Consider the following 15,991-nt stretch of genomic DNA (forward strand, 5'->3'; position numbering starts at 1 on the left):
GCGGCAGGACGGCCGCGTGTTACATTCTGCTCCAAAGGTTGTCCACCAGGTGAGCAGCACTCGATCAGCAGCTTTGTTTATGATAGGCATGGACGAGGATGCGCTTGTAGAAGCCGCTCCGTAGTGGAATTGCCTGACGCGTTTCGAAGCTCCATATGCTTCTCTTCAGAGGCTTTAACGGAGACGGTGTGTGCAAACGCTGAACCTACTTCGCCATTTTCATATTGCACTCCCACCAATGGGAAGCTCAAATGAGACTGTGCATTGTGGGAAATATGGTCCGGATAGCACACAAATCTTGTCCTGTATGGACCCTGCAAGTGGACTCGTCCTCAATCCTGTTTGCCGCTGCTGGCCCACATTACTGACACGATGGTTACCATGTCAGGTGGCCCCCGTGACATTGCGGGGTGGTGCAAGCTCCGCGGCAGGATGGCCGCGTGTCACATTCTGCTCCAAAGGTTGTCCACCAGGTGAGCAGCACTCGATCAGCAGCTTTGTTTATGATAGGCATGGACGAGGATGCGCTTGTAGAAGCCGCTCCGTAGTGGAATTGCCTGACGCGTTTCGAAGCTCCATATGCTTCTCTTCAGAGGCTTTAACGGAGACGGTGTGTGCAAACGCTGAACCTACTCCGCCATTTTCATATTGCACTCCCACCAATGGGAAGCTCAAATGAGACTGTGCATTGTGGGAAATATGGTCCGGATAGCACACAAATCTTGTCCTGTATGGACCCTGCAAGTGGACTCGTCCTCAATCCTGTTTGCCGCTGCTGGCCCACATTACTGACACGATGGTTACCATGTCAGGTGGCCCCCGTGACATTGCGGGGTGGTGCAAGCTCCGCGGCAGGACCATCGTGTCAGTAATGTGGGCCAGCATATATATATATATATATATATTCACTGAAAAAACCATAGGTTTCACACATGTTATAGTTAGCTGTACATTTTACTGATAAAAAACCAATGAAATTCCCCCGTTATAGTTACTGTAGGTAACTATAACTCTCGCGACCGTAATCCTCTGCTGATGATAATACTGTATTTAGACACTTATTTGCCCATGTCTTCTTCCATTAAATTTTAGCTATACATATATTACAAATATTTTTTTTTCATAAAGACACATATGTCATCAGCAGAGCATTACGGTCGCGTGAGTTATAGTTGCCTACAGTAACTATAACGGGGGAATTTCATTGGTTTTTTATCAGTAAAATGTACAGCTAACTATAACATGTGTGAAACCTATGGTTTTTTCAGTGAATTTGCAAGGTTTTTTAAATGCTAATTCCTAACTATAACGTGTGTGAAACCTATGTTTTTTTCAGTGAATTTGTACGTTTTTTTAAATGCTAACTTACTTTACACCATTCGTGGCGTGCGCGCCCAGTTAACACAGTTCGTTCCGTGCGCGCACGGTGCGCTTCGCGCACCGTGCGCGCACAGTGAGCACGTGGTGCGCTTCGCGCACCGCGCGCCCACTTTACGCAGTTAGTGCCATGCACGCACGGTGGTCACGCGGTGCGCTGCGCGCACCACGTGCCCTCATTATGCGGGATGGGCCATGTACGCAGTTAGTGCCATGCACGCACGGTGGTCACGCGGTGCGCTTCGCGCACCGCGCGCCCACTTTACGCAGTTAGTGCCATGCGCGCACCACGTGCCCACATTATGCGGGATGGGCCATGTACGCACGATGCGCTTCGCGCACCGTGCGCACATGGGGGACATATTATGCGCATCGTTGTGAAATGTTTTGTTTATTATTTTCGTTTAGTTGTTAAGCCATGCACAAATGGTGCCATTCGGGCACCATTTGAACATGGGGTGGGGAGAGTGTGGATAATTTTTTTTTTTTTAAACAAATTTTTACCGTACGCGTACGGTAAGCGTAATCGGCGATTTTTCGAAAAAAAAATTTTTTTTTGGGCCTTGGGGGTTGTTTGGGGGCTTGGGGGCCCGTATATCACTGCTGGGTGATTATTATCTCAATATACTGCCCCTTTACACATTTTTGGGCTTCATTTATGCTGCCCCACTCAGAGTGCGAGAGAGAAAATGGCGGCCGCCGCTTCCTGGTTTCGGCCGATTCGAATGTTTACTAAGATCTAAGAGCCAATCAGAATCGCGCTCGCGCACGTCACCGTACGCGTACGGTAAGCGCACCGTAAGCTGGCTCAGATATATATATTGATTTAAAGGCTATTTTCTCAGAATCTACTGAACAGATTTACACCAAACCTACAAAAGGCACTTCCTTGACCTGAGGACTACCTCTCTGCCAAATTTCAAGTAATTCTGTTCAGCCGTTCGGGCTGTAGCTGTGTCTAAAGGTCCTATGGAAAAATGCATGGGAAAAACGCGTTTTGGGACCCCCCTTTTATCTCAGCCCCCGCTTGACGAATCCACCCGAGTCTTTCAGGGTAGGAGTGGAGCGTAGCGCCCCACCTATTTTGAAAAATTCGCGAGGATCCGTCGACCGGCGCAAAAGTTATTCAAAATAGAATGTTGCGGATTTCCTATGGAAACGTGGTCCTAACTATAACTACCTACTGGGGACCGCCAGTAGGTAATATATATATATACATATATATATATATATATATATATATATATATATATATATATATATATATATATTTCAAAGAAAGGTTGCCCAAGGTGGAGAGGCCACACCTGAGGAGGTCAACGCACAAATGCTGCCGGTGGTTAAATGCAAGCCTGACACACCCCATTCCGCTGGCTTGCCAAACGCGTTTCGGGCGTCATCCCGCCCTTGATCACTGGCTGCACTACAGAAGGACAAAAGGCAAGATAATGTCATGCACCTGATTTTATTGAAGAGTAGAAGTCCCGCCCTCATGGGCTCTGGCAAGGCATTATGGTCTTTGTAGTACATGCCGGACTCCAGGCGCATACCGCAGTGGGTGCCAAAGTCCTTTAGTAGCAACAAATGTCTCTCCCAAGTGGGTGAAAAGGGATATGCCCACAGCTGTCATTTCACCAATATGTATCGGCAGCTCAGGCCCCCCTCAGTCCATTCACCTCTCGCAATGATTGAGCAGCATAGATCCGCCATGAGAAAGCGGCGGGGCCTCCCCGCGACCAGGCAGGCCGCTAAATATTTCAAAGAAAGGTTGCCCAAGGTGGAGAGGCCACACCTGAGGAGGTCAACGCACAAATGCTGCCGGTGGTTAAATGCAAGCCTGACACACCCCATTCCGCTGGCTTGCCAAACGCGTTTCGGGCGTCATCCCGCCCTTGATCACTGGCTGCACTACAGAAGGACAAAAGGCAAGATAATGTCATGCACCTGATTTTATTGAAGAGTAGAAGTCCCGGCCTCATGGGCTCTGGCAAGGCATTATGGTCTTTGTAGTACATGCCAGACTCCAGGCGCATACCGCAGTGGGTGCCAAAGTCCTTTACTAGCAACAAATGTCTCTCCCAAGTGGGTGAAAAGGGATATGCCCACAGCTGTCATTTCACCAATATGTACCGGCAGCCAGGCCCCCCTCAGTCCATTCACCGCTCGCAATGATTGAGCAGCGTAGATCCGCCATGAGAAAGCGGCGGGGCCTCCCCGCGACCATGCAGGCCGCTAAATATTTCAAAGAAAGGTTGCCCAAGGTGGAGAGGCCACACCTGAGGAGGTCAACGCACAAATGCTGCCGGTGGTTAAATGCAAGCCTGACACACCCCATTCCGCTGGCTTGCCAAACGCGTTTCGGGCGTCATCCCGCCCTTGATCACTGGCTGCACTACAGAAGGACAAAAGGCAAGATAATGTCATGCACCTGATTTTATTGAAGAGTAGAAGTCCCGCCCTCATGGGCTCTGGCAAGGCATTATGGTCTTTGTAGTACATGCCGGACTCCAGGCGCATACCGCAGTGGGTGCCAAAGTCCTTTAGTAGCAACAAATGTCTCTCCCAAGTGGGTGAAAAGGGATATGCCCACAGCTGTCATTTCACCAATATGTATCGGCAGCTCAGGCCCCCCTCAGTCCATTCACCTCTCGCAATGATTGAGCAGCATAGATCCGCCATGAGAAAGCGGCGGGGCCTCCCCGCGACCAGGCAGGCCGCTAAATATTTCAAAGAAAGGTTGCCCAAGGTGGAGAGGCCACACCTGAGCAGGTCAACGCACAAATGCTGCCGGTGGTTAAATGCAAGCCTGACACACCCCATTCCGCTGGCTTGCCAAACGCGTTTCGGGCGTCATCCCGCCCTTGATCACTGGCTGCACTACAGAAGGACAAAAGGCAAGATAATGTCATGCACCTGATTTTATTGAAGAGTAGAAGTCCCGCCCTCATGGGCTCTGGCAAGGCATTATGGTCTTTGTAGTACATGCCGGACTCCAGGCGCATACCAAAGTGGGTGCCAAAGTCCTTTAGTAGCAACAAATGTCTCTCCCAAGTGGGTGAAAAGGGATATGCCCACAGCTGTCATTTCACCAATATGTACCGGCAGCTCAGGCCCCCCTCAGTCCATTCACCGCTCGCAATGATTGAGCAGCGTAGATCCGCCATGAGAAAGCGGCGGGGCCTCCCCGCGGCCAGGCAGGCCGCTAAATATTTCAAAGAAAGGTTGCCCAAGGTGGAGAGGCCACACCTGAGGAGGTCAACGCACAAATGCTGCCGGTGGTTAAATGCAAGCCTGACACACCCCATTCCGCTGGCTTGCCAAACGCGTTTCGGGCGTCATCCCGCCCTTGATCACTGGCTGCACTACAGAAGGACAAAAGGCAAGATAATGTCATGCACCTGATTTTATTGAAGAGTAGAAGTCCCGCCCTCATGGGCTCTGGCAAGGCATTATGGTCTATGTAGTACATGCCGGACTCCAGGCGCATACCGCAGTGGGTGCCAAAGTCCTTTAGTAGCAACAAATGTCTCTCCCAAGTGGGTGAAAAGGGATATGCCCACAGCTGTCATTTCACCAATATGTATCGGCAGCTCAGGCCCCCCTCAGTCCATTCACCGCTCGCAATGATTGAGCAGCGTAGATCCGCCATGAGAAAGCGGCGGGGCCTCCCCGCGACCAGGCAGGCCGCTAAATATTTCAAAGAAAGGTTGCCCAAGGTGGAGAGGCCACACCTGAGGAGGTCAACGCACAAATGCTGCTGGTTGTTAAATGCAAGCCTGACACACCCCATTCCGCTGGCTTGCCAAACGCGTTTCGGGTGTCATCCCGCCCTTGATCACTGGCTGCACTACAGAAGGACAAAAGGCAAGATAATGTCATGCACCTGATTTTATTGAAGAGTAGAAGTCCCGCCCTCATGGGCACTGGCAAGGCATTATGGTCTTTGTAGTACATGCCGGACTCCAGGCGCATACCGCAGTGGGTGCCAATGTCCTTTAGTAGCAACAAATGGCTCTCCCAAGTGGGTGAAAAGGGATATGCCCACAGCTGTCTATTTCACCAATGTGTACCGGCAGCTCAGGCCCCCCTCAGTCCATTCACCGCTCGCAATGATTGAGCAGCGTAGATCCGCCATGAGAAAGCGGCGGGGCCTCCCCGCGACCAGGCAGGCCGCTAAATATTTCAAAGAAAGGTTGCCCAAGGTGGAGAGGCCACACCTGAGGAGGTCAACGCACAAATGCTGTCGGTGGTTAAATGCAAGCCTGACACACCCCATTCCGCTGGCTTGCCAAACGCGTTTCGGGCGTCATCCCGCCCTTGATCACTGGCTGCACTACAGAAGGACAAAAGGCAAGATAATGTCATGCACCTGATTTTATTGAAGAGTAGAAGTCCCGCCCTCATGGGCTCTGGCAAGGCATTATGGTCTTTGTAGTACATGCCGGACTCCAGGCGCATACCAAAGTGGGTGCCAAAGTCCTTTAGTAGCAACAAATGTCTCTCCCAAGTGGGTGAAAAGGGATATGCCCACAGCTGTCATTTCACCAATATGTACCGGCAGCTCAGGCCCCCCTCAGTCCATTCACCGCTCGCAATGATTGAGCAGCGTAGATCCGCCATGAGAAAGCGGCGGGGCCTCCCCGCGACCAGGCAGGCCGCTAAATATTTCAAAGAAAGGTTGCCCAAGGTGGAGAGGCCACACCTGAGGAGGTCAACGCACAAATGCTGCTGGTTGTTAAATGCAAGCCTGACACACCCCATTCCGCTGGCTTGCCAAACGCGTTTCGGGTGTCATCCCGCCCTTGATCACTGGCTGCACTACAGAAGGACAAAAGGCAAGATAATGTCATGCACCTGATTTTATTGAAGAGTAGAAGTCCCGCCCTCATGGGCACTGGCAAGGCATTATGGTCTTTGTAGTACATGCCGGACTCCAGGCGCATACCGCAGTGGGTGCCAATGTCCTTTAGTAGCAACAAATGGCTCTCCCAAGTGGGTGAAAAGGGATATGCCCACAGCTGTCTATTTCACCAATGTGTACCGGCAGCTCAGGCCCCCCTCAGTCCATTCACCGCTCGCAATGATTGAGCAGCGTAGATCCGCCATGAGAAAGCGGCGGGGCCTCCCCGCGACCAGGCAGGCCGCTAAATATTTCAAAGAAAGGTTGCCCAAGGTGGAGAGGCCACACCTGAGGAGGTCAACGCACAAATGCTGTCGGTGGTTAAATGCAAGCCTGACACACCCCATTCCGCTGGCTTGCCAAACGCGTTTCGGGCGTCATCCCGCCCTTGATCACTGGCTGCACTACAGAAGGACAAAAGGCAAGATAATGTCATGCACCTGATTTTATTGAAGAGTAGAAGTCCCGCCCTCATGGGCTCTGGCAAGGCATTATGGTCTTTGTAGTACATGCCGGACTCCAGGCGCATACCAAAGTGGGTGCCAAAGTCCTTTAGTAGCAACAAATGTCTCTCCCAAGTGGGTGAAAAGGGATATGCCCACAGCTGTCATTTCACCAATATGTACCGGCAGCTCAGGCCCCCCTCAGTCCATTCACCGCTCGCAATGATTGAGCAGCGTAGATCCGCCATGAGAAAGCGGCGGGGCCTCCCCGCGACCAGGCAGGCCGCTAAATATTTCAAAGAAAGGTTGCCCAAGGTGGAGAGGCCACACCTGAGGAGGTCAACGCACAAATGCTGCCTGTGGTTAAATGCAAGCCTGACACACCCCATTCCGCTGGCTTGCCAAACGCGTTTCGGGCGTCATCCCGCCCTTGATCACTGGCTGCACTACAGAAGGACAAAAGGCAAGATAATGTCATGCACCTGATTTTATTGAAGAGTAGAAGTCCCGCCCTCATGGGCTCTGGCAAGGCATTATGGTCTTTGTAGTACATGCCGGACTCCAGGCGCATACCGCAGTGGGTGCCAAAGTCCTTTAGTAGCAACAAATGTCTCTCCCAAGTGGGTGAAAAGGGATATGCCCACAGCTGTCATTTCACCAATATGTATCGGCAGCTCAGGCCCCCCTCAGTCCATTCACCGCTCGCAATGATTGAGCAGCGTAGATCCGCCATGAGAAAGTGGCGGGGCCTCCCCGCGACCAGGCAGGCCGCTAAATATTTCAAAGAAAGGTTGCCCAAGGTGGAGAGGCCACACCTGAGGAGGTCAACGCACAAATGCTGCCTGTGGTTAAATGCAAGCCTGACACACCCCATTCCGCTGGCTTGCCAAACGCGTTTCGGGCGTCATCCCGCCCTTGATCACTGGCTGCACTACAGAAGGACAAAAGGCAAGATAATGTCATGCACCTGATTTTATTGAAGAGTAGAAGTCCCGCCCTCATGGGCTCTGACAAGGCATTATGGTCTTTGTAGTACATGCCGGACTCCAGGCGCATACCGCAGTGGGTGCCAAAGTCCTTTAGTAGCAACAAATGTCTCTCCCAAGTGGGTGAAAAGGGATATGCCCACAGCTGTCATTTCACCAATATGTACCGGCAGCTCAGGCCCCCCTCAGTCCATTCACCGCTCGCAATGATTGAGCAGCGTAGATCCGCCATGAGAAAGCGGCGGGGCCTCCCCGCGACCAGGCAGGCCGCTAAATATTTCAAAGAAAGGTTGCCCAAGGTGGAGAGGCCACACCTGAGGAGGTCAACGCACAAATGCTGCCGGTGGTTAAATGCAAGCCTGACACACCCCATTCTGCTGGCTTGCCAAACGCGTTTCGGGCGTCATCCCGCCCTTGATCACTGGCTGCACTACAGAAGGACAAAAGGCAAGATAATGTCATGCACCTGATTTTATTGAAGAGTAGAAGTCCCGCCCTCATGGGCTCTGGCAAGGCATTATGGTCTATGTAGTACATGCCGGACTCCAGGCGCATACCGCAGTGGGTGCCAAAGTCCTTTAGTAGCAACAAATGTCTCTCCCAAGTGGGTGAAAAGGGATATGCCCACAGCTGTCATTTCACCAATATGTATCGGCAGCTCAGGCCCCCCTCAGTCCATTCACCTTTCGCAATGATTGAGCAGCGTAGATCCGCCATGAGAAAGCAGCGGGGCCTCCCCGCGACCAGGCAGGCCGCTAAATATTTCAAAGAAAGGTTGCCCAAGGTGGAGAGGCCACACCTGAGGAGGTCAACGCACAAATGCTGCCGGTGGTTAAATGCAAGCCTGACACACCCCATTCCGCTGGCTTGCCAAACGCGTTTCGGGCGTCATCCCGCCCTTGATCACTGGCTGCACTACAGAAGGACAAAAGGCAAGATAATGTCATGCACCTGATTTTATTGAAGAGTAGAAGTCCCGCCCTCATGGGCTCTGGCAAGGCATTATGGTCTATGTAGTACATGCCGGACTCCAGGCGCATACCGCAGTGGGTGCCAAAGTCCTTTAGTAGCAACAAATGTCTCTCCCAAGTGGGTGAAAAGGGATATGCCCACAGCTGTCATTTCACCAATATGTACCGGCAGCTCAGGCCCCCCTCAGTCCATTCACCGCTCGCAATGATTGAGCAGTGTATATCCGCCATGAGAAAGCGGCGGGGCCTCCCCGCGACCAGGCAGGCCGCTAAATATTTCAAAGAAAGGTTGCCCAAGGTGGAGAGGCCACACCTGAGGAGGTCAACGCACAAATGCTGCCGGTGGTTAAATGCAAGCCTGACACACCCCATTCCGCTGGCTTGCCAAACGCGTTTCGGGCGTCATCCCGCCCTTGATCACTGGCTGCACTACAGAAGGACAAAAGGCAAGATAATGTCATGCACCTGATTTTATTGAAGAGTAGAAGTCCCGCCCTCATGGGCTCTGGCAAGGCATTATGGTCTATGTAGTACATGCCGGACTCCAGGCGCATACCGCAGTGGGTGCCAAAGTCCTTTAGTAGCAACAAATGTCTCTCCCAAGTGGGTGAAAAGGGATATGCCCACAGCTGTCATTTCACCAATATGTATCGGCAGCTCAGGCCCCCCTCAGTCCATTCACCGCTCGCAATGATTGAGCAGCGTAGATCCGCCATGAGAAAGCGGCGGGGCCTCCCCGCGACCAGGCAGGCCGCTAAATATTTCAAAGAAAGGTTGCCCAAGGTGGAGAGGCCACACCTGAGGAGGTCAACGCACAAATGCTGCCGGTGGTTAAATGCAAGCCTGACACACCCCATTCCGCTGGCTTGCCAAACGCGTTTCGGGCGTCATCCCGCCCTTGATCACTGGCTGCACTACAGAAGGACAAAAGGCAAGATAATGTCATGCACCTGATTTTATTGAAGAGTAGAAGTCCCGCCCTCATGGGCTCTGGCAAGGCATTATGGTCTTTGTAGTACATGCCGGACTCCAGGCGCATACCGCAGTGGGTGCCAAAGTCCTTTAGTAGCAACAAATGTCTCTCCCAAGTGGGTGAAAAGGGATATGCCCACAGCTGTCATTTCACCAATATGTACCGGCAGCTCAGGCCCCCCTCAGTCCATTCACCGCTCGCAATGATTGAGCAGCGTAGATCCGCCATGAGAAAGCGGCGGGGCCTCCCCGCGACCAGGCAGGCCGCTAAATATTTCAAAGAAAGGTTGCCCAAGGTGGAGAGGCCACACCTGAGGAGGTCAACGCACAAATGCTGTCGGTGGTTAAATGCAAGCCTGACACACCCCATTCCGCTGGCTTGCCAAACGCGTTTCGGGCGTCATCCCGCCGTTGATCACTGGCTGCACTACAGAAGGACAAAAGGCAAGATAATGTCATGCACCTGATTTTATTGAAGAGTAGAAGTCCCGCCCTCATGGGCTCTGGCAAGGCATTAAGGTCTTTATAGTACATGCCGGACTCCAGGCGCATACCGCAGTGGGTGCCAAAGTCCTTTAGTAGCAACAAATGTCTCTCCCAAGTGGGTGAAAAGGGATATGCCCACAGCTGTCATTTCACCAATATGTATCGGCAGCTCAGGCCCCCCTCAGTCCATTCACCGCTCGCAATGATTGAGCAGCGTAGATCCGCCATGAGAAAGTGGCGGGGCCTCCCCGCGACCAGGCAGGCCGCTAAATATTTCAAAGAAAGGTTGCCCAAGGTGGAGAGGCCACACCTGAGGAGGTCAACGCACAAATGCTGCCTGTGGTTAAATGCAAGCCTGACACACCCCATTCCGCTGGCTTGCCAAACGCGTTTCGGGCGTCATCCCGCCCTTGATCACTGGCTGCACTACAGAAGGACAAAAGGCAAGATAATGTCATGCACCTGATTTTATTGAAGAGTAGAAGTCCCGCCCTCATGGGCTCTGGCAAGGCATTATGGTCTTTGTAGTACATGCCGGACTCCAGGCGCATACCGCAGTGGGTGCCAAAGTCCTTTAGTTGCAACAAACGTCTCTCCCAAGTGGGTGAAAAGGGATATGCCCACAGCTGTCATTTCACCAATATGTACCGGCAGCTCAGGCCCCCCTCAGTCCATTCACCGCTCGCAATGATTGAGCAGCATAGATCCGCCATGAGAAAGCGGCGGGGCCTCCCCGCGACCAGGCAGGCCGCTAAACATTTCAAAGAAAGGTTGCCCAAGGTGGAGAGGCCACACCTGAGGAGGTCAACACACAAATGCTGCCGGTGGTTAAATGCAAGCCTGACACACCCCATTCCGCTGGCTTGCCAAACGCGTTTCGGGCGTCATTCCGCCCTTGATCACTGGCTGCACTACAGAAGGACAAAAGGCAAGATAATGTCATGCACCTGATTTTATTGAAGAGTAGAAGTCCCGCCCTCATGGGCTCTGGCAAGGCATTATGGTCTTTGTAGTACATGCCAGACTCCAGGCGCATACCGCAGTGGGTGCCAAAGTCCTTTAGTAGCAACAAATGTCTCTCCCAAGTGGGTGAAAAGGGATATGCCCACAGCTGTCATTTCACCAATATGTATTGGCAGCTCAGGCCCCCCTCAGTCCATTCACCGCTCGCAATGATTGAGCAGCGTAGATCCGCCATGAGAAAGCGGCGGGGCCTCCCCGTGACCAGGCAGGCCGCTAAATATTTCAAAGAAAGGTTGCCCAAGGTGGAGAGGCCACACCTGAGCAGGTCAACGCACAAATGCTGCCGGTGGTTAAATGCAAGCCTGACACCCCATTCCGCTGACTTGCCAAACGCGTTTCGGGCGTCATCCCGCCCTTGATCACTGGCTGCACTACAGAAGGACAAAAGGCAAGATAATGTCATGCACCTGATTTTATTGAAGAGTTGAAGTCCCGCCCTCATGGGCTCTGGCAAGGCATTATGGTCTTTGTAGTACATGCCGGACTCCAGGCGCATACCGCAGTGGGTGCCAAAGTCCTTTAGTAGCAACAAATGTCTCTCCCAAGTGGGTGAAAAGGGATATGCCCACAGCTGTCATTTCACCGATATGGGACCAATATACATGATAGCACCTCATTAAAAAGCATTGCAGTTAATAGAAGGTGTTAAGACTTTAGTTACATTATAAATCATTTGTTGATGGTACCATACCCATTTTAGGAATTGTGGTGTGTTCTAATTTGATTTTACCATGTGAAAAAGCCTTCTGCTGTGATATCATGAATCATGTTTGAGAGAAAACTATTTTCTCATGCTTTTCCCACAGAGGTTTGGAAGGTGATCTATAAGCTAAACTGAGAGCATATTTTCTGTAAATTCACATTATCTTTCTCAGTCATGTGAGAATGAAGTCTGACATTCTCAGTAAAACATGTACATCCAACATGGGCAGAGACTGTCAGTTGATTCCTTTGTGTTCTACTGCAGCTCCCCAGAGTGTTCTAAAGAACAACTAGAGCGCCAACAGTCTTACTTATGACAAACGTATGGCACGCCTGAAGCCGTCTTGGTTGGAATAAAGTGGTAACTCTTAAAACATTTAATTTACAAAGGAACAAAATTAGGGGGTTCATTTTGCCATAGAAAATATGATTAGTGCTGCAGAAAGAAAAATTAGGGCACATTTTGACTTCTCAAATCCTCTTCTATTTCATAAAAAAATTCTGACATGCAGACTGAAACATGCACTTTGAATACCAGCAGCAGACTTCCCTGGTGAGCAGTAGCTTTACTACAGTGATCTAATGAGCAACTAGAGTGCTAACATTCAGAAGTTATGGCAAATGTTTGACACATCTGAATGCCTTCTTGATGGAACCAAAGTAAAAAACTGAAAGTATTTCCTACTGAGGAGATTGCAGTAAATGAGGAAATTAGGAAACTTCAAAACAAATAAATCTCCCAAGATGGCCACCAGAGACAAAAGAGCCCAAATGTAGCCCAAATATCACCCAGATGTAGCCCAAGTATAGCCCAATGACAGAATGTCCCGAGTGTTTTAACGAACAACTAGAGCGCTAACAGTCTTACTTATGACAAAAGTATGGCACACCTGAAGCCATCTTGATTGGAATAAAGTGGTAACACTTAAAACATTTAATTTACAAAGGAACAAAATCAGGGGGTTCATTTTGCCATAGAAATTATGATTAGTTCTGCAGAAAGAAAAATTAGGGCGCATTTTGACTTCTCAAATCCTCTTCTATTTCATAAAAAAATTCTGACATGCAGACTGAAACATGCACTTTGAATACCAGCAGCAGACTTCCCTGGTGAGCAGTAGTTTTACTACAGTGATCTAATGAGCAACTAGAGTGCTAACATTCAGAATTTATGGCAAATGTGTGACACATCTGAATGTCTTCTTGATGGAACCAAAATAAAAAACTGAAAGTATTCCCACTGAAGAGACTGCAGTAAATGAGGAAATTAGGAAACTTCATAACAAATAAATCTCCCAAGATGGCCACCAGAGACAAAAGAGCCCAAATGTAGCCCAAATATCACCCAGATGTAGCCCAAGTATAGACCAATGACAGAAGTGTGCAAAACACTTATTTTTTGTGTATTTGCAGTTTTATATAGTGCAGACTTGTCAGGTATTGGAGTGCTTTACATGGGCATTGGTTACATCACACAAGATCAAATTCATTTTGGTTGTAGACATGGGGAGATTAAGTGATTTGACCAGAATCACAGAATGTTGAGCTGAAGCAGAAACTCCAACCTGGTTCCCCAGTTGCAAAGTCTGCAGCTCTGGAAGTAACACCACATCATCTCCCCTAGGTGCAACATTTAATCAAGTGGTCAACTGGATAAAAAAACATAAAGATTACAAATAATTTAAAAGTTCTTTGTCGCTATTTGAAAACTCAGAAAATATGTCCTCATTTTAGTTTTTTAGAGCACTAACCATAATTTTGATGCAAATAAGACCCTCTCATGTATGTAATTTCTAAAGGAAATACTCTAGGTATTACAGTTTTGATTACATCAAGATGACGTCAGGCGTTCCACACTTTTGTAATAAATATAGAATGTTAGCAATCTAGTTGTTCATTGGGATACTGTTGAGAGGCAGAGGCCAGGGGCAAGGACTCTGAAAATTGAAGGCAGGTAGGAGAGTGCAAATGCAACAATTTGACCACACTGGGCAGGCAGGAAGGGCAGTGGCAGCCCAACAGACTATGGAGGGCAGTGGAAAGGGGGGCAGGGGCAACAAACCAACAATACAGGACTGACAAGAGAGGCTGTGGCAATATAATAGACCATTGTGGGCAGAAGGAAGAGGCAGTGGTAGTACAACCATACATGCCAACAGACCAGTTTCAGCCAGGAAACGGCCAATGTTTTTAAGCTCAAATGGGCTTTATTTGATCTGTCTCTACAATCTCCTCTTTTTCAATGTACCTCAAAGGGGAAAATCAATACCCCAGTTTTTCTTTCAAAATCTCCCTCTTACCAAGTTCAAAATGTTCGCAAGTATGGTACATTGGATCATGGTAGGCAGGAGGAAATGGGGTAGGGACATGGACTCGGATAACAGAGGACAGGAGGGACATGGAGAGGTGCACCAAACTGACCCTAGATGGCAGGCATCAAGGTTTGCAGCAGCACAATACACCACACAGGGCATGCGGGATGGGAGTGCAGCACAACAATCCATAGAAAGCAATAGGGAGGGGACAGGACCTGGACAACAGAGAACAGAGGGGAAAGAGGCAATGGTAGCTAGCTGACCATAATGGACAGACAGGAGAGAAAGATGCAGCATAACAGACCATAAAGGGCAGGAGGGACGTATCAGGGGCATTACAATGGAACAGACAAGCCAGGAGGGAGGGAATACGGGTTTGCACATGGAAACAGAGGGCTGGGGGCAAGGGGGCAGGGCAGGAGCAGCAAGATGACCATGGAGGTCAGGCAGGATGGGCACTAGAAACAAGACACACCATGGAGAGCAACAGTGAGACTATGATGGCATACACACAGACCATGGAGAGAAGGTGGGAGGGGGTCAGGGGCAGCTAGCTGACCACACAGGGAAGGTGGGAGGGGCCATGGCAGCACAGAAGACCATGTATGGCAAGCAGGAGGGTTAGTGGCAGCACAATGGCTATGATGGGCAAGAAGGAGGGTGCAGGGGCATGCACAAAGGACCATGGAGGATAGAAGGGAGCGTCAAGACCTGGGCACAGACAAGAGAGTTCAGGGGAAGGGGCCTCACAACAGACCACGTGGGGCAGGCAGGAGGAGCAGTTGCAGCACAACAGACCAGGGAGGGCAGAAGGGTGTGGCAGTAAAATGGACCATGGAGGACAGGAGGAAGGGGATAGGGGCATGGCATGTGGACAGGCAGGGTGGAGGTGGCAGGGACAGGTTACAGTCATCTGACAATGCTAGGCAGGTGGGAGGGGAGTGGCAGCTCAACAGAACACTTAGAGTAGATAGGAGTGGCAGGTCCATGGAACATGGTGGGCAAAAAGGGTGGAGCAGGGGCATGCACAAAGACATCGGAGGGCAGGGGGAAGGAGAATAGGGGCAGCAAGCTAAACACAGAGGCTAAGCAGGAGGTCAATGATGGGCCATAGAATTGGGCAATGGAGGGCAGGAGGAGTGGACTGGTACATCATGCTAAATGGAGGGCAGTGGCAGCACATAAGACCATGCATGGCAGGAGCAAAGGCCAGTCCATGGATTCAGACAACAGAGGATAGGGAGGAGGTGGATGGGGCAGCAAGCTAACTGTTCAGAGAAGTTGGGTATTAGGAACTTTATTGTTTTTTAAAATGTGTGTCTGTGCGAATTCCTTAAAATATGAACAAGTATGAAGCATAATCTCACTTTTATTCAGGAAGAAGAGGACGTTTGTGACTGTGACTCTGGGCTCATTTGGCAGAAACACCCACTGACCCTCCACCCCCATCGCAAAATGTAATGCCTGTGAAAAGGGTAGGTGGACGCAGTGTTATATAGAACATAGTCCTGAGAGAACGATTGAAAATGAAAACTAGATATAGTATATGGTATAAACTATGCACCAAAAAGTGTGATATAAGATGAACTGGGGCGTGAAATATAATAGGCAATACATTGTGCGCAATGACAGATTCATTGGAGAGCGCGAGATAGCACAGGCACTAGCGCGCGCTATGTGATATGCGCCTTGGAGTGTAATATGCACAGGTCAGTGTTGTGTAACCTAACTAGTCCTTAAAGTTGTAATATAAAATATGTGCTGGGGAGTGTAACGTTGCATATGCACTGTGACAAAGATATGGATCCCAGATTGT

This window comes from Triturus cristatus, chromosome 6 (assembly GCF_964204655.1).
Source record: "Triturus cristatus chromosome 6, aTriCri1.1, whole genome shotgun sequence".
Classification (NCBI taxonomy): Eukaryota; Metazoa; Chordata; class Amphibia; order Caudata; family Salamandridae; genus Triturus; species Triturus cristatus.